Below are 22134 nucleotides of genomic sequence, written 5' to 3'. Positions count from 1 at the left end.
AGCTCCAGGTAAAACCTATCCATTTTGTATTGTTTTTTAAATACCATTGCTGAACTATGATGATTTTTTCTCTACTCTCCACAATGTTATGAACAATTCTATCACAGACCTAACTACATAACACAATGTGGTGGCAACTATAAACAACATATTTATCATACCCATTCCCAGAGTTTGGCACTTTAGTTCAGATTGTTTTCTATTGAACTAAGATGACACAATGGAGCACATGGTCAAAACATTTATTTTAAATGCAAAGAGTTTGCACATGTTTTGTGTGCACAAGCACTGCATTTGTGCATGCAACATTTGTAGATGGTTGTGTAGATCAAGTAATTGAATACTTGTCTTCATAACTGCATTCACAAATGCCTATTAGATTTCCTAGATATGGCTACGATAGCTATGAACTCACATTTTATATGGGCACTTTCATCATCTGCTTTGAAAATGTAACCCAAGGCTCTAGTCTTTAAATCTGGCTAGCCTATATTCAGTATAGAACCAGAAAAGGTCAGAACGTGGTTGTATACCATCTTTGTGTTCCCTCAATAATTCCTAGGGCAGTCAGTATATGGTATTCCCCACACCCCTCAGGGTATGTTGGAGCCGTGTTGTCTTGTGGATTTGTAAGACTGGACTTTTAGAAGTAAGGCTTTGTTAGAACTAAAACAGAGGTACATAAGACAAAGGAGAGCCAGGTGCTCCCAGCTATGTGCCTGGTGAAGCTGACTCTAGACTACTTCCAACCAGATCTTCCTAGCATGTGCTCTGCTCTTAATGGCACAGTATATACTCCTAACATCTCCCTTTTTCCAGTAAAAGCAATCCCAACAATTTAACATGTATACTAACTTTCTATACAAATACAATAACATACTCATCTTTGTTAGCAGCGTTCAATGAGTCTTTCACGTGCTCTGTGCAGCCTATTAGATCTACGAGGCACTACTTCAATCCTTGCACCAAGTGAATCAGCAGACTCTTCTGCTTGCTGGTCTGAAGGATCCTCAGTGGTTTTCTCAATTGCTTTTGCCTATAGCTGTCAGTGAAGTATCTGCCTCCTTATCCTCTTCTTCTTCTTCAAGAAGGTGACTGATGTCTCCTGTTCCTCTCAAATGCACGTCCTTCAGGAGTCTGTGCTTCATAAGATCATGGGGCAACCTCATGAGTCACTACTGCCCTCTGTGCCCAGGAAGGACCATCATGAATCTGCACAGCAACTGAGAGTTTCCAAGGCTCTAACACACTGGACCCACTGTCATAATACATTGTTTGTTTAAATACAAGCAACATGATAATGTTAGGGAGTCTTGTTCTCAACTTCCTGCCAAACAGTCTCTCTGCAGGTGACTGTCCATGATGCATTGGTGCTGCTCTGTAGTTCAGTATAGACAAATATGGAGCTATATCTGAGTCAGTGGCCTTTTTTTCAAATCTTTTAATAATTTTCACACCATTCTCTATCAGAACATTGGATTGAGAACACCTGGAAGTTGAAGTTACATGAGTAATCCCATACTCTCTAAGAAAAATTAAATTCAAGTCCATCAAACTTTGGACCCTTATCAAACATAACTTCAGGAATTCCACGCCTGGAAAATATGGATTTCATGCACATTAGAACATGTTTTGATATGATATTTTCTAATAAAACAACCTCTGGATAATGAGAATAATGATCCAAAATAAAACCATAGTTTTTATCTGCATATGTAAATCACACCAACTTTAGACCAGGCCTTTAACTGGTCATTGTTTATCATCATAAACAATGTTCATGTCTGAAATATCAGAAATACCAACCTGAACAGAAAACAATGAGAAAGAGAAAACTGTTATTTTGTCACCAATACAGTATCTCTCTCTGACTCTACTTTTATCTTTAAGAACATAAGAATAACCATACTGGGTCAGACCAAAGGTCCATCCAGCCCAGAATCCTGTCTGCTGACAGTGGCCAATGCCAGGTGCCCCAGAGGAAGTGAACCTAACAGGTATCAAGTGATTTCTCTCCTGCCATCCATCTCCACTCTCTGACAAACAGAGGCTAGGGACACCATTCCTTACCCATCCTGGCTAATAGCCATTAATAGACTTAACTTCTATGAATTTATCTAGTTCTCTTTTAAACCCTGTTATAGTCCTAGCCTTGACAACCTCCTCAGGCAAGGAGTTCCACAGGTTGACTGTGTGCTGTGTGAAGAAGAACTTCCTTTTATGTATTTTAAACCTGCTGCCCATTAATTTGGTGGCCCCTAGTTCTTATTTCTGTATGCCCAAGTGTTTTTTATGTATTCTGGTGAGCGTGTCAGCTTGTAACATCTTAGACACTATTGTCCTATTTCCTCTAAGCAATATGCCATCAATAATGGACAGTTCTGTTTTGAACTGAAATTATGGACTTGGTATATAATGTCCTGGACACACAGCGGTAATAACCTTAATTACCCTCTGTAAAGTCTCATCCTTAGCTATCGCCTTGGCAAATTCATTCCTCTTCCTTTCTGAGATAGGACAATTCTTTATCAGGCTAACATGCACAATGTCTGACTGCTCCTGTTTCTACCACAATTTTATCAAATGGTCTGGGCAACGTGTCCCTTATCTCCTCTATCATATGTACTCTTTGTATCAGCCCAAGGGCTTGTCATGTTTTTAAATCCAATATAGGTGCTTTATTTCTTTTAACCACCACTAAGTTTATTAATTCTACTTGATCTTTTACTTTCGCTTCTAGTACACATCTAGTAGGAGTGTCGAGTGTCAGTGTCCTGTTTTCTATTCATTATCTTTATTCTGTTCAGAGTGATTTCTTCTGCCTGATAGAGTCTTACTGCTTTATCCAAAGTGAGATCCATATCTTCCAATAGTCTTTTTGCATCTTTGGATCTCTGATTTGACTTATAATTTGATCCCTTATAATTAAATCTGTTAACTGTTGATATTTGCAGGTTTGCCTCATTAGCTTGCAAAGGACTCTCCTTCCTTTTGTCTTCCAAGGTGAAACTTGTACCTTTCAAATATTTCATTGTTTTTGGATGTACTGTATTCTAATTTCTGTTAAATTTTTTCATAACTTGCTCTCTCTGTCTGACATAGTTGCATGCTATTAAAGACATCTACTGCCTCAATTCTCGCAATGGTTAAAAAGACTGCTATTTTCTGCTGTCTTCTTTCTCATCAAAGGCAGCTGCTTGAATATGTATTTGTCCTTGTCCACATGCTTGCTGATTTCCCAAAAAATTCTAATAGATTGGTGAGGCATGATTTCTCTTTACAAAAGCCATGTTGACTCTTTTCCAACAAATCCTGTTCATCTATATATCTGATAATTCTGTTCTTCACTATACTCTCAACCCAATTTGCCTAGTATTGAAGTTAGAGTTACTGGCTCGTAATTTTCAGGATTGCCTCTGGAGCATCTTTTTTTAAAAAATGGTGCACATTACCTGTCCTCCAGTCATATGGTAGAGAAGAAGATTGAAATGACACAAAAAGTAAGATTTAAAAAAATGAATGACTAATTTCAGAACATTGTTATTGATAAATTCATCTTTTAAAAAATGGATAGAAACTCTCCACTGATCCTTATTTAACCTCTATTTTTTTTCCTTTTTCATCCACCCAGAAAACCTGTCACATCTTGTCATGCTAGATAGCCTTTAGGAAAAACCAAATATCAGCCATGAACAAATGGAGGGCAATATGCCATAGCTGAAACTTAGTTATTGTTGCAAAGAGTCCTGTGGCACTTTATAGACTAACAGACATATTGGAGCATGAGCTTTCATGAGTGAATACCCACTTCGTCGGATGCATCATGCATTCGACGAAGTGGGTATTCACCCACAAAAGCTCATGCTCCAATACGTCTGTTAGTCTATAAGGTGCCACAGGACTCTTTGCTGCTTTTACAGATCCAGACTAACACAGCTACCCCTCTGATACTTAGCTATTGTTGGAACTTTCAAAAATGCTGTATTGGCTAGCATAAAATAAATCTCTTCTGCACTCTTTTAAGTTGGCAATAGGCCATTTAAATTATTAAAGAACATTTAGTTCTGTTTTGTCAGCAATCCAATGCTCCAGTTCCAGAAAGCATCCCTATTCAGAGTAGCATTTAAACATGTATTATCTTTAAATGTGTTCTTTAGTGCTTTCCTAAATAGGATTGCTTATTCAGGCCCCTTTCTTCTCACCATAGGAAATAATCTGGACCTAATAGTACCAATGAGATGAAAAGGCATTTTTTGATCGAGAAAAAAGAAAAATTAAACAAGAATTACAATAAAAATATTTAATGGATTAAACAGAAATTGATGTAACATTAACAGAGTGATGCAATCAAGACCTTTATCCCAGTAAAAAAGCAAATTGTCATAGTAATGTTTGTTCTCAAAATATTTGTAGGAGAAGTGTGGCACTTAAAGCTTCTTCAGTTTAATTATTTTGTTCTTGTACTCAGAGCACTTTTAATAAAACAGAACTTTAAAAACTTTGTTGCAACTGAGCAAAAGAATGTTGAACTTGCCAGTAGTTTCAGAAAAATTAAATGTTATATAGATATGGCAATAAATTCTGAGAAAAGCCTTCACTACCAAATTTAATATGCAGTACTAATTGAAATCTATGCTGGCTAATATTATTTTTCGTTGCTACAGTAATTATGTATTGTACATGTCTAAATATTAGTATAATTAAAATGCATTACAATGTAATGGAGGTTAAGACTCTCCAGTGAAATCTAACTTTTGATTACTCTTTTAATGTTCCTATTTTTAAAATTGTTTTTCAACTTTTGTATTTGTGCTTATTTAGCATGGCCAATAATACCTTTTCTCCCAAGTTCTGTATGGATTAGCAGTGCAACTGTCTGTACACACAAGACATAGTTACACAATCACAAAGGGAAAAAAATGCCTGAACTGCTGGCTGAAAGTATGTCTCTTAATGGATTTCCAGTCGTTTTTCTAACCAGGTATCACATTTGAAGATCAAATTATACTTTTCCAACAGCCTTCAAAATTCAGTGAAAGCACTATAAGTAAGAATGCTAAAATTACATATGAATTCTATGATTTTGAAAAAAAATCTATATTCACTGTTTGTTTAATAGTTTGAATAAATTCAATTATATTGAACCAGAATACAATGTGTCAGTATAATATGGTGATATGTTAACTTAATGCAAATATATTCTTATTATGTTGAGTATCACTAAAGTACTATCAATTCCATGTACAAGTAAGAGCATAGGAAAGCAGAAAAAGAAGGGAAAAATCATGATTAATGTGCTGTTTCCAAATAGTTTTTTTTTATTTTGTAGAGGAGGTAAAGAGAGTTATGAATAATTTTATGAGCAGCATAAATAATATATTGAGATCTACTAAAAATAATTTTGCTGCACATACTTGGCTTTTTCTTTTGCTATGACAGAATATAGTAACACATTTTGGCCAGCCAGGGGCTACACCATCCTGAGGCTGGAGGAGGGAAAATAGTCGTGTTAAACTTTCATGAGGCTCTTGAAGTTATTGCCAAGATTTCCCCATTTGATGGAGTTAGTATTTGTGTGGCCTTCTGGGGAACGACAAGTGGCCTTCAGATGATGCTGAGGAAACATAGGAGGATCTGATGCTCACACTGGATTTTGGGGCACCCACATAGAGAGCCAGTCTCTCTATGGTTCTCTTCAGTTGCTGTGGAGTGAACGTTACTTCTGGTAGGACAGGAAGAATGATTTCATGGTTAAAGTATACACTCTATGCATCAATTTCCTTGTCAGCCAAATGGGCAAAATAATGCTTTCTATCTTCCATCCTTTGTTTGACTTGTTTGTTTGGACTCTGATTCAGCAGGGCATTTAAGCATGTACTTATCCTTAAGCATGCAATTAGTGTGTTAGAGTCAATATGACTATTCACATACTTATTTAAGCACACAGACTGCGGACACCATTAAGGGGTGTTGGGGCTCGTGCTCACCTGTTCCAAGTTTAGCTGTCTCCACAGGTGGGTGGAGGGAAAGAGTATAGGGCTTATGATAGGTTTATGCAGTAGATGGCTGCAATGAATTCCCAGCCCAATTTTCAGGGTTCTAGGGTTCTACTGTATGGAATCCACAGTAGAGGGTAGTTAACTTGAGATGTGATACAGCCATCCTTGTCAATAATAAGAAAGAGGAATTGATTAGAGCCCAGGCAAATTGAAAGCTGAGGGTTCTAGGGTTCTACTGTATGGAATCCACAGTAGAGGGTAGTTAACTTGAGGTGTGATACAGCCATCCTTGTCAATAATAAGAAAGAGGAATTGATTAGAGCCCAGGCAAATTGAAAGCTGAGCCCAAGAAATGGGCTAAAGACAGGTGAAAGAGAACATAGTCTGAGAGGAAGGATTGTGATCAGCAAGAGTCTGGAACAGAAGATTTGGTTTTGTCTCCATTTGAACTTTGATTAACAAGACATTTTGTGACTTACCTAGAGGACTAAGGCAGCTCAGTGACCTAACCATGCTGGTTCCCCACCTGAGAGTGGAAACTGAAACTCTCTAGTGTAGCCACAGCCTTAGTAAGTAACTCACGTTTGTCCTTTAACACAATATGTAACTTTACAAGGTAAAACCTTCAATTGCACATATATAGCTATAGAGTTAGAAAAGGTGTTTTACAGTATCTGAGAGATGACAGTCATATATGCAGATTGGTATTACGGGGCTTTAGAAAGGCTTTACACTCCTTACTTGTTTGTTCCAAAAATGAATTGCCCTCATGTTCCTCTCATATCTGAACTAGTAGCTGAAAGCCCGTGCTGTCACATGAGTGAAATTTGTAAAGTCATATGTATTAAAAAAAAAAAAGTCTGAAAATGGCTGAGAACTTAAAAATTGGATGGTAACAGACCACAAATCCCTGTAATGATTGAACCCGGTGATATTCTAACAAAAAGTGCTCTCAGCCATGCTTCTAGCTGTTCCCAGCATTTCATATTGACTGTACAGGCATTCTAGGCTTCAGAGTGGCATTCCTGGAATCTTATTAGATAGTACAAATAAGAGATAACATCTACTTCAATGGTCACAAAAGTCTCCAGAGGAGAGTTACAACAATTATCCTAACATCATCACTAAAATTATGAGAGAGAGAGAGAGTGTATTACACAGCAACTTTAATAAAAAAATATCAAGGCAGCAAATTGTATTAGACATGTGAGCATCTGGCATCATTTGAAATGGAAAAACAAGTCAAGTAATGGTGAGAAGCATCCATAACAACTTATTTATCAACATGGACAAAAGGTGAGAGAATAATCTGATTTCCCACATGACTTGATGTGTGTACTTTGTAACAATTTTGGTGAATGCTGTTCAGGGCTCCAGTTTTGGAAGTGTGCACTAACAAAATGAAATTGCTCACAATGTTCTCAGCTGCAAGAGAACTATCTGCTTGAAGTATTTGGCTAAGAAGCACAATATAGGAGGTCATTGTTAATTAGTAAGATTATACAGCTTGGAACAGTTTAACCAGACTCTTCTTGTGAACATGCTTCTACTGACACTCCGCCCTGCCAGTTATATTCCTGTCCTTCTTAAAAGCCACTCACTTGGAAACAAATGTTTTGAACAATTGTTAACTTGATAGATCCCAAGTGTGTATTTAACCATTACAGTATTTTTAAACTCCACCCCTAATCAGTTACTCCAAAAGGCTTCAACGCCACTGAAAAGCCACATGTAAGTTGAGATAGCAGTGCTATGGAGAAGTAGCATTCTGGTCTGAATCTCTCTGTGTTCTTTCAGTTTTATATCTTGGCGGAAAGGTTTTCTTTTTGTTTTAAAAGAAAGTAGCAATAATGTTCATAGTGTCAAAATACAGTTCTTCCAGCAAATGGATTTTGTAACTAACTAAATGCCTCTGCTTATTGCAACAAAAATACAGGTTCTCTGAGTGGTACCCCTTAACTAGAGTGAACTCTGAACTCCAGAAGACGTTCCATCTAAAAAATCAGCATTTGTACAGCTTCCTAGTATAATATTAAGACAAGAAAGGGAGAAATAGTAACTCACTAAGATTGAGAGTGGAATTGGAATTTATAAATAACAAAATAGCTATTTTGGTTTGTCTGAGAAACATGGGACTGGGGAGATATTGTACAGTATGCCAGAAAAGGGTCATTTTCCTGATATGATTTGGTTATAGACAGGGATGACAAAAATGGAAATGACTTTGGAAAGATGAAATTCTCATGACAGAAAGGCAACCAGGTCTGATATATAGCACTGACACTGAAAGGAAAAAAGGATTAAAAGAAGGCAAGCCTGGATTGTGTAATCTGATCCCTCAATTATGCTTGTACAGATCCATTTGCAGGACTGGGGCCTGAAGTCTTAAATGATGTTAGGGTTCTGATGGAAGATTAAATCTCTGGACACAAGAAACAAACATTAGTTAAAAGCAATGTCCCTCTTAGGGTATATCTACACAGCAATTGAAAACCTGCAGGTGGCCCATGCCAGCTGATTCGATCACAGGGTTTGGGCTGCAGGGCTGTTTAATTGCTTTGTAGATATCTGGGCTCAACCTGGAACCCAGTCTCTAGGACCCTGTGAGGTGGCAGGATCTCAGAACTTGGGCTGCAACTCAAGCCGCAAGGTCTATGCCATAGCCCAAGCCCTCTAAGGCTGAGTCAGCTAGCATAGGCCAGCTGAAGATGTCTAATTGCAATGTAGACATACCCTTAGGGGTCTGACAAAGCATACAGAGTTAGATTCTGTGACTCTGCAAACCTAAAATTCAGTCTGAGAGCAGGCTTGGATTTCCAATCTTATTCTTCCCTATCATTTCAATATAGGATTTTTCACAAGGTTACTTTGTTTTATTAATTTGTCTTTTCTATGTATAGGAAATCTATGCTTGTAGTAGAGATACAAGCATGTCCTAAAAGCTAGGTTGGCAAATGAATGTGTCCTGTTTATGTCTCTCTCCCCTAATGTCATTGCTTTTCTCTTTCTCTGTTTTAGGTGGAATATGAACTCTATCATATTTGAATAATTTAGAGTGCACAGTGTTCAAGCAGATTTAAAATAAGGCAAAACAAATACACTCATCTCTGGTCCTAATATAGAGAGAATGATTATAGTTTGGCATATGGGGGAAAGATTAGAAACAACTTTGTAGCATTTAGTGATAGAGCACTTGGAAAATTTAGGTAATGCCCAATGCTTGATGTGAATGTAAAAGAGTGTTTTGTGTACAGTGAGCACACTGCTGTGTTGTTAAGTGTGACAAACGAGACATTTCTCTTTGATAGTTGTAATTGTGTTTCTTGAATTTTTCTATCTTGAAACTGGAAATGTAGTACAATACTTCTGCAGTGGGGGAATGGGTATGGAGTGGAGGAGTAGTGCTGCATTACAGTGTTGTGAGATGAGATGTAGTGAGAGGAATAGGGAAGTAGTGCTTTACAATATGTGTGACATACAATATGAAAAAATATTTAAATTGATCTTTTCTCTGAATCTTGAACATCCCTGTAAAATGATGTGAAACCATTAGATGAGTTTCTGCAAGCACAAAATACCATTATCTTTCTGTGAGATGGCTCCTAATGTGTTCATTACTTTAGCAGGTATGCATTCAATATAGTAACTCAACACTGTTTGGACTACATTAATTTCCCATGAAATTTGAAAAAGAATCACAGTAAGTTCCCTCCCCCACCCATTTTTAATCTTAAATATGTCCATTTGCAATCTCAAAATCAAATTTTGGCCTTGCATCATTCTTATGCCTGAATGACTTCAGTGGAGTTACTCCTGATTTACACAAGGGAGTGAGGATAATAATGCGCATAGTAAATACAGCATATACTACTGAATATAATACCAACTGAGGTTGGTGTAGAGAGTCTTCATAATACTCAAGGCAGTAGATAATTTGGGAATAGGATTCTATCTAAGTGACCACTATTTCCTCTGGGATAGAGGGTTGTAGTACTGGATCTAACAACAAGAGAAGTGGATCTGTGCACTGGAGTAGTGGGAACTCCATGTTATATTGTGTGGTCTTCGACAGTTCACACCCCATCACACTATATGTTAGGACCTTTTGTACCCAGAGGAGTGTAGACTTTTCCCTGGAGGTCCTTAATGCTCATATGTATTCTGATTTTCATTTTGAATCTAAGCAGGGGATATGAAAGTATAAGGTTAGTTATCAGATTTCATTGTCCACCTACTTTATATATTCATTCGGCAAATGCTGCCTACTGTGTAATGATTAAATGCCTTTAAAACAGTCTCAAGAAAGAAACCTCTGAAAATTTATAAGCAGGAAAAAAATCTGTTTTGAATACAGAACAGTATTCATATTTAGAGTTCACTGAATACTTTGGGGCAGATTGTCATCTGCATTTCAGTGGCCAGAGGGGATGAAAACTTGGTAAAGTCCTTACTGAAGAGTATATGGAGGTTAGCTGCCTCAGCAACATCATGCCATATTGCTCTTAGATCCTTCAGAGGACTCATTGAGATGAGAACCTAAATGTCATGTAGGGAGGAGATGTATAATGAGCAGCATGGTGAAGGCGAGGGCCAGAATATTTTGCTCTCTTCTACAGAAAACAGCTGGAAAGCCTTGAAAGTTTAATACAACCTGATCTTATATTAATTGTGTAGTCTTTTCACAGGTAGAGCATGTTTGGGTGCTATATAGCTGCTTTGAGGTTGGGGAAGGGAATGCCCCTCATGTTTTCTGGAGCTCAACAAGATTTTGACCCAGTTTGGAGCTTTACAACAGGTCAATTGGACCATAATCCTTTTTGGGTACCCGTAATTCTGCTCCATTACCCTTCACAATGTGATGTTTGGAACAGCAGTTAAAATTGGGCAGTGCCAAATTTCATTAACTCCCAATATTTTCCCAGGATCTCTTATAGGTCAGGAGTTTAAGATGCAACTCAGATTTTGCAGCACCTTGCTGCTGAAGATTACTGTAAAGAAAAGTTTTTCACATGGATAAATACTGAGATAGTTAATCTCTAATGTAAACTTTCCTGAACCTTTTGTGCACAAAATATGAGCAAGAACAAAGGTAAAACTGAAATGTTTTGATCTCTGTGAAATCATTGAGAATGTTTCTTTTTGCTAAGGCTACAATGTTTCACAGCTCCGCCTATTGTGCAGCTTAGTTTGGAAAGTCACAGGAGAGAGTGACTAGCTGCAACAATCATGACTCTTCAGTGTTGTCTTGTTTCAGATCAAAAAGCTCAAGACTCTTGAACGAGGAGTGACAAAATGTAGCGAACTGATACAAATTCAATATCAGAAGCCTGTCCAAAATCTCTTTCTTGGAATATAGCATGTCAAAATTTAATAATATAGCAGAAAATTAATACCATACAGAACATCTTATGCACAACAAACAGCATAGTATGGTCTGCAAAAATGTGGAAAAAATAAGAGGCAAGCTTATGTACTATAGTACCTATATTTGGAAACAAAATCTAACTTCCTAAAGAATGCACATTGCAGCTACTGTTGCTTATGGCAACAGTCATTTGTAAAAGGTAAGAATCTGATCAGCGTGGCTATGAGCCTCACCATCTTCAGCAAAAGGATTAAAACCCTTTTCTTGGCTAGACCTAACCACCACGAGGAAACATCATCAAAATAAAATATTATAAAATACATGCGTAGAAGAAATATTGCAAAAGATGGAGGAAAGATCTCATGTCCAATATAATATGTTTCGGAGCTGTGATTGGCTGAACTTGTGGATGCTTCAGGTAAACAAAACATCCTGGTCTGCTAGCGGATTTCCATGACCAGCTGTGCCAAAGGTTACTGATCCCTGATCTAGTCCATTGAAGGCTCTTCTTATGCTATTTTTAAGGTCCCTGAACTTAGCCAGCATCGGATTCTTCAGAGGAAAGCACAACCCACTCCACAGTAGGCACATATGAGATAATCTGACTCCATGAAAGTCTCATCCTAATCTTTAATAGTTAGACTAGTTTAAGACTTGAAACATGAGACTTCATCTCTTTTCTAAAATTCTTTTTATTAGCATTAACTATTATATAAACATTCAATCCTTATTTGAATCTTGGGATTCATGACATCATGTGGTAACGAATTCCACAGTCTAAGTGAATGTATGGAAACATGTTTCCTTAATTATGAATTTGAATTAGAAACTTTGTTTTAATGATTGTTCCCTTGTTCTTGTGATGACATAGGGTGAACACAGGCTCAAAATCTGAACAGGGATTTAAGCACCTTGTTTTGAAAATTTTATCCTTAACGTATGTCTAATAAAAATATTGTCATTCTCTGCTTTTTCTCTGAGAAACTTCAAGCAAATTCATAGGCTCATTTTGTATAATATATATCTTTCAGAAGCAGATACCTCTGTTGTGGTAGAAAAATACAGGTAATTAGTATATTTTATTGCCCATTTTTGCCCTTTCAACAGCAGCAAATTTCCATTTCCTCTGAAATAATTCCAGATAGCGTTACTCTAGAAAATAACACTATCTTAACTGAAGCTATTTGCATTACATCCATAGGCTGAGGCACACATCTCTGGCATCCCCACCAGGACATCACATTTTGTTCCTTTGATCAATGGAATTTATACCTGTTGTCTTATGAAAATCTTCTTCCCTAATATGCTGATCAAAAGACAAACTGGACTAGTATGAGTTGACACATTCTTATAGACTCATCGACTTTAAGGTCAGAAGGGACCATTATGATCTTCTAGTCTGACCTCCTGCACAATGCAGGCCACAGAATCTCACCCACTGACTCCTGTAACAAACCCCTGACCTATGTCTGAGCTATTGAAGTCCTCAACTTGTGGTTTAAAGACTTCAAGGTGCAGAGAATCCTCCAGCAAGTGACCCGTGACCCATGCTACAGAGGAAGGCGAAAAACCCCCAGGGCCTCTGCCAATCTGCCCCAGAGGAAAATTCCTTCTCGACCCCAAATATGGCAGTCAGCTAAACCCTGAGCATATGGGCAAGATTCACCAGCCAAACACCCAGGAAAGAATTCTCTGTAGTAACTCAGATCCCACCCTATCTAGGGTCCCATCACAGGCCATTGGGCATATTTACTGCTAATCAAAGATCAATTAATTGCCAGAATTAGGCTATCCCATTATACCATCCCTTCCATAAACTTATCAAGCTTAGTCTTGAAGCCAGATAAGTCTTTTGCCTCCACTGCTTCCTTTGGGAGGCTATTCCAGAACTTCACTCCTCTGATGGTTAGAAACCTTCATCTAATTTCAAGTCTAAACTTCCTGATGGCCAGTTTATATCCATTTGTTCTTGTGTCCACATTGGTACTGAGCTTAAATAATTCCTTTCCCTCCCTGGTATTTATCCCTCTGATATATTTATAGAGAGCAATCATATCTCCCCTCAGCATTCTTTTGGTTAGTCTAAACAAGCTAAGCTCTTTGAGTCTCCTTTCATAAAACAAGTTTTCCATTCCTCGGCTCATCCTAGTAGCCCTTCTCTGTACCTGTTCCAGTTTGAATTCATATTTCTTAAACATGGGAGATCAGAACTGCACACAGTCCCTGCTCTGCTCTCTGCTGTGCCCTCTGCAGGGTGTGGGAGCAGTGGGTCTAGCAGGAGATTGGGAGTAGGATGGCATACCTGCCCCAAACTCTTGACTAGACAAAAAGAGGCAACATGTAATGTAGTAACCAATAACTAATTATTGCTTATATAGTCAGCATGGATACAGAAAAATTCACGTATTAAAATGAAGTGTTAAAGCCACTGATTGTCATGGATTTTGAAGATATATAATAATCTATGTTAAAGTTCATGTCAGATCTTTTAAAAATGATTTTTAGTTTGTTTATTTGATTGTTGTGTTACCACATGACTGAAGAACAGTTGTATTACATATTATTGACTGCACTAAATATTCTCTGAAAATTATCCATAAATTCATCTTTAAACCAATTTAATAAAAGCTACTTGGAAGAATATATACTATTGTACAACCACACTGCAGTGTACAAGTGTTTTTTTAAATCAGTCTTAAATGTGACTCATCAAGTTAGGGTGACCAGATAGAAAGTGTGAAAAATTGGGACGGGAGTGGGGTATAATAGGAGCCCATATTTAAAAAAAAAAAGCCCCAAATATGAGAACTATCCTTATAAAATTGGGGCATCTGGTCACCCTACATCAAGTTCACAGAAATCTTTACAAGTGAAGATAGGTTCATGTCCTGTTCACGTACCATTGTGAAATGATATGAACTATAAAGCCTATGCAATTTGGCAAAGACAATTCTGAGAAGTTTTAGAGTTAAAATGATTGATGAATATTCAATAGCTGTGGCTGCAAGAGTGCCAAGTCACATGTCTGGCATACTTCTGGGCCAATGATATTCTAGCACCTGCTATTCCAACTGTCATCTTGGATTCACCATTTGCTCCAAATCCCACAAAAGTTTTGACAAATAATTTATCAGCGAATCCATGTTTCTTCAAGAAAGTGGACAGGTGTTCTGCAATGTCCTCATATTATACCTGCTAATTTAAATGTATATTAATGTCTCAGACTCTGCATTGCTAGACAGAAAAGGAAAAGGGTTTCATACTGGTTAGTAGATTCATCGATTAAAATGGATTAGTCTTTTGAACAATTTTGGCCACTGGTCTTATCCATAATGTTATATATTTATGTGCCTATTTAAGAGTACCAAGGGTGCTCCCGTGACTGATGGCAAGAAAAGACAATGAGGCTTGAGTCTTTCATTTCAACTTCTGTTTCTATGTGTGAGATTGACACTGTCTTTTGTCTAATCACTTAAATGCATACAAAAATCACCCTTTTTCCTCCAATGAGGAAAGGGGAAAAGACAGTATCGGTCACTTATTATAATTTACCCATAGAGGAAAGCTGACTGTAGAGTGTACCTTTCCACCTCTCGGTTTTTATCTTTCTTAAAGAGAGAGTACTAATTAGTACTAGTACTAATTGACTCTGTGATTTCCCTTGGCCCTTGCCTTATGTACAGTATAGACCCTGAATAGGATTGGGAAATGTACTTTAAATGGGTACTGGTAAGTGGGAGTAGAGAAAACAGCACATCAGGCATAAGAGACTCAGAAATAACAATTAAAAATCATAGAAAACACAACACTTCAGTACCTATGAATTAAGTCAACAGTGTTCCTATAAGGTACTATCTCTGTTTTGCAGATAGGGAAACTGTGGTACAAAGAGATTAAGTCAATTGCCCAAAACCACACAAGAAGTTTTAGGCAGAACTAGAATTAAATTGCAATCAAATCTCCAGATTTCTAGTCCTACAACTTGACAATAATATTCCTTTTCTCTGTCCAAGATTTCCCCCCACTACTTCCCCAATTGCAGAACAGTAGATCACCCTGTATTCCTCTGTAGAGACAGTTACTGCCACCCATCCAGGAAGATAAAGCTGCCTCATCTCCTGTGATGGGGTGCACATGACCTTTGCAGCTTTCTACAGGAGGCCCCACTGTCCACCTACAGTGGAAGAATCAATGTTGGAGGAATAGCAAAGTGAAGATGGGTCTTCTACACCTGCCTAGAAAAGTATCTCTGGAGAAGCCATCTTGGAAACTACAGACACCTGGTCCTGGAAAGGCTAGTGGCAGCCAGTCAGAACCCAGCAGGCTCAGCTAAAAGTTGCCGTAGCTCAGTTGCTGGCTGTGACCACAAGAGTAGGTAAGTTTGCTCTTTTCTGGTAGCAGGAGCCTGAGGATTAGCCAGGATTTGGGCTGGGTTTGCAGGGAGAAAGGTGTAGGCCTAACTTGACATGAGTGAGATCTCATTTCTCTGTAGGTATGATTGAGCTGTAAATAAGGGTGTAACAAGTCACTCTAGCTAAGATAAGCAGGAAAACCCTGTGGACAAGATAAATCTGGAATGTAGAGAACAGGTGATATATGGACAGAGCATGCTGTACAGGGATTGGTTCCTGCAGTGTAACAAAGTCACTCATGAAGTGTGTGATGCAATGTATAGTCAGGAAAGCAGGTGTTAATAAAGCAGTATATAAGGAAAGGTTTTGCTATGTAACTTTGAATTTGTGATGTACCCTGCCTCCATCTCCTGCATTTGAGCCTGGCCAGCTCAGGAGTAGTGGTCCTATATGCCAAATAAAGGTACTTAACTGAAAAATTCTGGAATCAAACTGGGTTTTTGGGACATGGTCTATCCCAACAAAAGGGACTTGAGAACTTTTGACCCTGAGATAAGGCTGAAGATAAAGAGGCCAGGTAGGAAGAGGCCCAGGAGAGTAGTAACAACAAATTGAATTGAATAGTACAGGCTTTTGCTTATAGGTTCCCTGGGTTGGAACCCAGAGTAGTGGGTGGGCCCAGGTTCCCCTGCTGCCCACTGGCAAAATGGTGTGAACTCTGAGAAGGGCGGGACAGGCCTAATCTAAGCCCTGAGGGTTTGGGCTGAATTTAGGGAGTGAAGACCTTGGTGAGAGGAGATGCAATGTTTATTTATTGGGCTTTTTGCTACCCCACAATGAGTTTGTTTTGATTGTGTGGCCCCGCCAGAGGGTTGAGCCACTGAAAACCTGCCAAGTGAGGTCAACAACCTACAAGAGTTCCAGGAGTGGGGAAAAGTCTGAAATACTGCACCCAGCTGCAAGGAGGCACTCAAGAGGTGAGTGCTCCTCCTTACAATTCCCTTTAAAAAACCTGCATATCAGCCTTGATGAACATGGAATGGTGTCTGAGAGTATCCTTAACCAATGATAATGGCAATAAGAGAGAAATAAACAGAATAAATATTTGATTCTGAATTGCAGAGAGGGTTGAATCCAGTCTCTCTTTATAGGCACATGACAAGGCTGTGTTAATCATACAGTCAGATTTCTTTCTGCTGAAAGAGTCCAGATTTTATGCACTTTAAACAGAAGCTTTTTATAGAAGATGAGGTAATGGGTTTGGGAGAAGAAAATTCGCAAAGCATCTGCTTTTCCCACATTTCTGCAGCTGTACCACCTCTCAGCTCTTGCACAGCAAGAACACACATCCAAAATACCATATTTAGACAGCAGTTTGGGAAAGATTTCTGAATCCTTAACAAAGATTATCATTGTTTTACATCAATTAAGCTACAATTGATGTAACTTCCACAGTTAGTCTCTTTTCTTATTTGCAGATTAGTCTGAATTTTTAGTTAAATAAATGCACCAGGATGACCAGACACTGATAAATAAAGAAAATTTCAACCATCTCTACATGTATTAATTAAATAATGCTGTAAGGTCCAAGTCGCATTAATGTCAATCAAGGAATCAAAAATAAGATTTAAGCTCAGTCTTCAAATTTGAATAAGGTACTACCTAAAATGATGATTAATAGCAATGCATACAAATAGTTTATAACAGAAAGACTACCATAACTTAAAATTTTATTGACAGACCTGGTTAGAGGTGTCATACATGTAGCATAATAATGCTTTTAATTAACACAGATTACAGTTAAACCCCACATGAAGTCAGAAGGCGCTCAATACTCTGTTATTCCGAGCAGACAGGTTGCCCAAGGACACCTGCTTACTTTCTATTCAGACATAGTTGACAGGTGTAATTGCTACACTTATAAGGTACCACACTATGCTTCCTATGCAAGCCTGCTTTTTTCTTGAGGTAAAAAGCATTATAAAAATATGAAAATAAAATAATTGCATGCTAATAAATTTACCAAATATAATCCCAACTCTAATGTGGGCTCTGGCCTGATCAATCCTTCAGGACCACACCACTGGGGTTTCCTTTGTGGTCACAAGCTCCTCATAGCCTCAGCACCCAGTCCCTATACCCCTACCCTAAGGGGACTCTGCTCTGCTCTGTGGAGCAGCAATCTTGTCTATTTGATGGATCTGCAAAAAGGCTCTGAGGCTGTTTAAAACTAGGCTGTTTAACAAAGAAAGGGGTTTTGAATAGTCCTGGAGAATCCAGTTTGAACTAGTATAGGAAGCCACTAGGGGGGTGGCTTCAAAGAGCTGATAATGAAGGCAATACATTAGCATCCATGTCCCTATTAGTGAAGGTACATTTAATGCCACAATAACATGCATACACATTTGCATTTGAATACAAAGTATCCCAAAGGTATCAACCCTAATTCAATATGGTTTAACTGAATTTAGTAAAGATTATCTTAATTCTATAAGGTTTGTTCAGGATATTATCAGTCTGTCACAAAGCCTAACCTGTTTTGCCATTGCCACATAATAGCAAACTAATATGAGATTACTGGGAATTGTTTTCTTCCCAAAATAATCTTTTAATATAGAAGGAGATAATCTGCCAGATTTTAGTACTGTATTATGCATCACGCCTTAAAATAGCTCAAACACTTTCCTTGGTTTCAGTTCCTCTATCCCCAGTGTTTCTCTGCCCCATTCCCTTACGTTTGTGCATGTTTGAACAGTTTTCTGAAGCTGGCCTTTCAGTGCAGACTGAGGCATTTTCTCTTCTTGTTCCAACAATGTGCCAGGATATGGCTAGAGTACAAAATCAATTTAGAGATACAATTCAGAGAAACATTGTTAGATATTGTAAGAAGTATCTATTAGTAAGTCTTTGAAATCCCCAGTCCATACAATGCTAGACAAATATTTTGCCTCCTATTGATTACTATCAGCACACAGTATATTAAATTGGTTTTTATTAAAGTCTTGTTTTTTTCCAGAAATAGCAGGCATACACATTTAAACAGGTGCATTGTACCAAAAATATAAAATCCTTCAAAGCATTTTACTATTGGTTGTCTTTCAGTATATATCACCATATGTGCCACACAGAGTACTGCAGACAAGATAGAAAAATTCACAATACCTGTGAATTCATAATTCGACAAATAGTAAAAGGAAAGCAACTGGCCTCCTATAGCCAAAATATAACCTGCTTCAATATTTTTTCAGTTTGTTTCTCTTCCCCTGAGAAAGCATCAGTTACTGGGTCTGAGTAACCATCCCTTAGTCTGGCCTCTCTAGCAATCTCTGAGAGTGCAGACCCCTTGTCTGGTACCCCTTCTTGGGATGTAGGCTCCCATGATCCAACTGACTTTGGCCCCCACATCTCCCCAGATGCTTAAACTCTCCCTCCTCATAGGTACCATCCTCATAGGTACTCTTGGTTACAATTTAACTCAGGACTATGTGAGAGTTAAACACATAACACATAGACTTTTGCAAAGGCACTTCTTAACCATGCACAGTTTACTCATAACAAAGCACACAAGTTACTTATCTAGGGAAAAATAACACAGAGCTGCACTCACAACCCTCCCTCAGTTTTTTTACCCCTCCTGGGAGCCTTTTGGGTATTAGTCAGTGTCCTTCAAGTGATTCAGGACACTCCTAACTCCACCCTTCCAGCTCAGTCTTCTCAGAAGTCTTCCTGTTTATAGGTGGTCTTGGTCATGAGTCCCAATGTGAGTCCCCATGCCACAGCCATGCTGAATTCCTGTGCACAAACCCCTTTATTTTAGGATGGGGCTGAGCGGTAGAGCTGGTAAGAGTCATTAGCAAGTCACTAAATTTTGTGAGCTGGCTGGAGAACTTTCCGTGCTCTCTCTCTTCCCGCCCACCCCCCATCCCCCCAGGTAAGAAGTACCCACTCCTTTCCCAGTCTTGCTATGCATTACAACCAAGCAATGCATATACTAGTTTAAGCTAGCTCTCAACACTGGGTACAAAGTAGTCATGTACAAAATGGAAGTTGTAATGCAAAATGCATAGTACAAAACAAAATAGGATTTGCAATGTGACACGGACTGTTTCCTTGAACAGTCACACAAAGTAAATAATGAATAATAGATTCATAGATCTTTTGAGTCTAGAAAGGACCTTTTGTGATCGAATGTGATCTCTTGCATAACACAGGCCATAGGACTTCCCTGAGTTAATTCCTACTTCAGCTCCAATAGCTGTGGTTGAACTAGAGCATGTCTTTTAGAAAACATTTAATCTTGATTTTAAAATTTTCACCACAGCGTTTGGTAAGTTGTTCCAATGGCTAATTGCCCTCTCTGTTATTAAAAGGGGGGAAAAGGAACATTTATTTCTAGTCTGAATTTGTCTAACTTCAACTTTCAGCCATCAGATCTTACATTTTGTGCTAGATAGAAGAGCCCTCTACTAGCAAATGTATTTTCCCATGTAAATTCTGTTTCCCATGTACTTATAGGCTGTGATCAAGTCACCCCTTAACCTTCTCTTTGATAAGCTGAATAGAATCATAGAAATATAGGGATGGAAGAAACCTCAAGAGGTCATCTAGTCCTACCCCCTGTGCTGAGGCAAGATCAAGTAAATCGAAACCATCTCTGATGCGAGTTTGTCTAACCTGTTCTTAAAAACATCCAATAATAATGAGTCCACAACCATTCTTGAAAGCCTATTCCAGTATTTAACTATCTTTAAAGTTAGAAAGCTTTTCCTTATATTTACCTAAATCTCTCTTGCTGCAGATTAAGCAAATTACTTTTTGTCCTACCTTCAAGTAGACATATTTAAGTTTATCAGGTCCTCTGTCGTCTTTTCTCAAGACTAAACATACCCAGTGTTTTTTTAAATCTTTCTTCATTGGTCAGGTTTTCTGTTTTGTTTTTTTGTTTGCTCTCTTCTGGATTCTCCAATTTGTCCACATCTTTCTTAAAGTGTGATGCTCAAAACTTAACACAATACTACATCTGAAGCCTTGCCAATGCTGAGTAGAGTGGGACAATTACCTCCTGTGACTTATGTATAACATTTTTGTTAATAAATCCCAGAATACTAGCTTTTTCACAACTGCATCCCATTGTTGGTGTAGCCTTAGATCCTTCTCTGCAGAACTACTGCCTAGACAGTTATTCCCCATTTTATATTTGTGCATTTTCCCCCTTCCTATGTCTAGTAATTTACGCTTGTCTTTATTGAATTTGAGCTCTTCAGTTCATTCACTGGTACATTTTCCAATCCTCTAATCATCCTCATGGCTTTTATCTGAATGCTCTCCAATTTTTCAACATCCATTTTGAAGTGTGGACACCAGAACTATTCCAGTAGTGGCCACAACAGTGCCAAATACAGAGGTAATATAATCTTCCTACTCCATATTTCCCCGTTTACTCATACCAGGATCTCATTAGCCCTTTTGACCACAGCCAAACACTGTTAGATCATGTTCAGCTGATTGTCCACTGTGACCTCCAGTCTGTTTCAGAGTTAGTGCTTCCCAGGATAGTCCCACATGCTGTAAATATGACCTATGTTCTTTGTTCCTTACATTTGGCCATATTATTTGTTTGTGCCCAGATTACCAAGTGATCCAGATCTCTTTGTATCGATTACCTCTCCCCTTTGATATTTACACTCCCCCAATCTTTGTGTCATCTGCAAACTTTATCAGTGATGGTTTTTATATTTTCTTCCATGTCATTAATAAAAATATAGCACAGGTCCAAGAACTGATCCTGGTAGAACCCCATTAGAAACATGTCAACTCAATGATGAGTCTCTAAAAATATATTTTGAACCTATCAGCCAGTTTTAAATCTATTTAATATATGCTATGTTGATTTTGTATCATTCTAGTTTCTTAATCAAAATGTTGTGTGGTACCAAGTCAAATGCCTTATGGAAGTCTGTTACATCAAAACCTTCACTAACCAGTCTGAGAAGTGATTCAAAATGAGGAGCCTCATTTAGCATACTAGGTATGATTAGAAGTTTTGTCATAGCATGGCATGCAATTACCTAGAGTTGTGATCACGTAAATGTGTTACTGGCCTGTATGAGGAATTACTTACCTCATAGGTTTCTTGGGAAATAAAAGTATGCATGCACATACATATGCATGCCCTCCAGCAACAACTTTAGAGTAGATAATCTTGACTGTATAAACTTAGATGTTGAATCAGGATTAACAAAACAAACAATTCTACTAGTTCAGCCAGTAGAATAACAAGGTCCTGATGCAAAGCCTATTGAAGTCAGTGGAAATCTGCCCATTGAATTTAGTGGGCTTTAGATCAGATCCCAAATAATGTAAATATATAAGTCTGACATTCTGTCCAGTAGCTTGCTGGTGCATGTGCTTGTGTGCA

This window comes from Mauremys mutica, chromosome 5, assembly GCF_020497125.1.
Source record: "Mauremys mutica isolate MM-2020 ecotype Southern chromosome 5, ASM2049712v1, whole genome shotgun sequence".
Taxonomy (NCBI): domain Eukaryota; kingdom Metazoa; phylum Chordata; order Testudines; family Geoemydidae; genus Mauremys; species Mauremys mutica.
The sequence above is the reverse complement of the archived record's forward strand: the minus strand, read 5'-3'. Positions refer to the sequence as shown.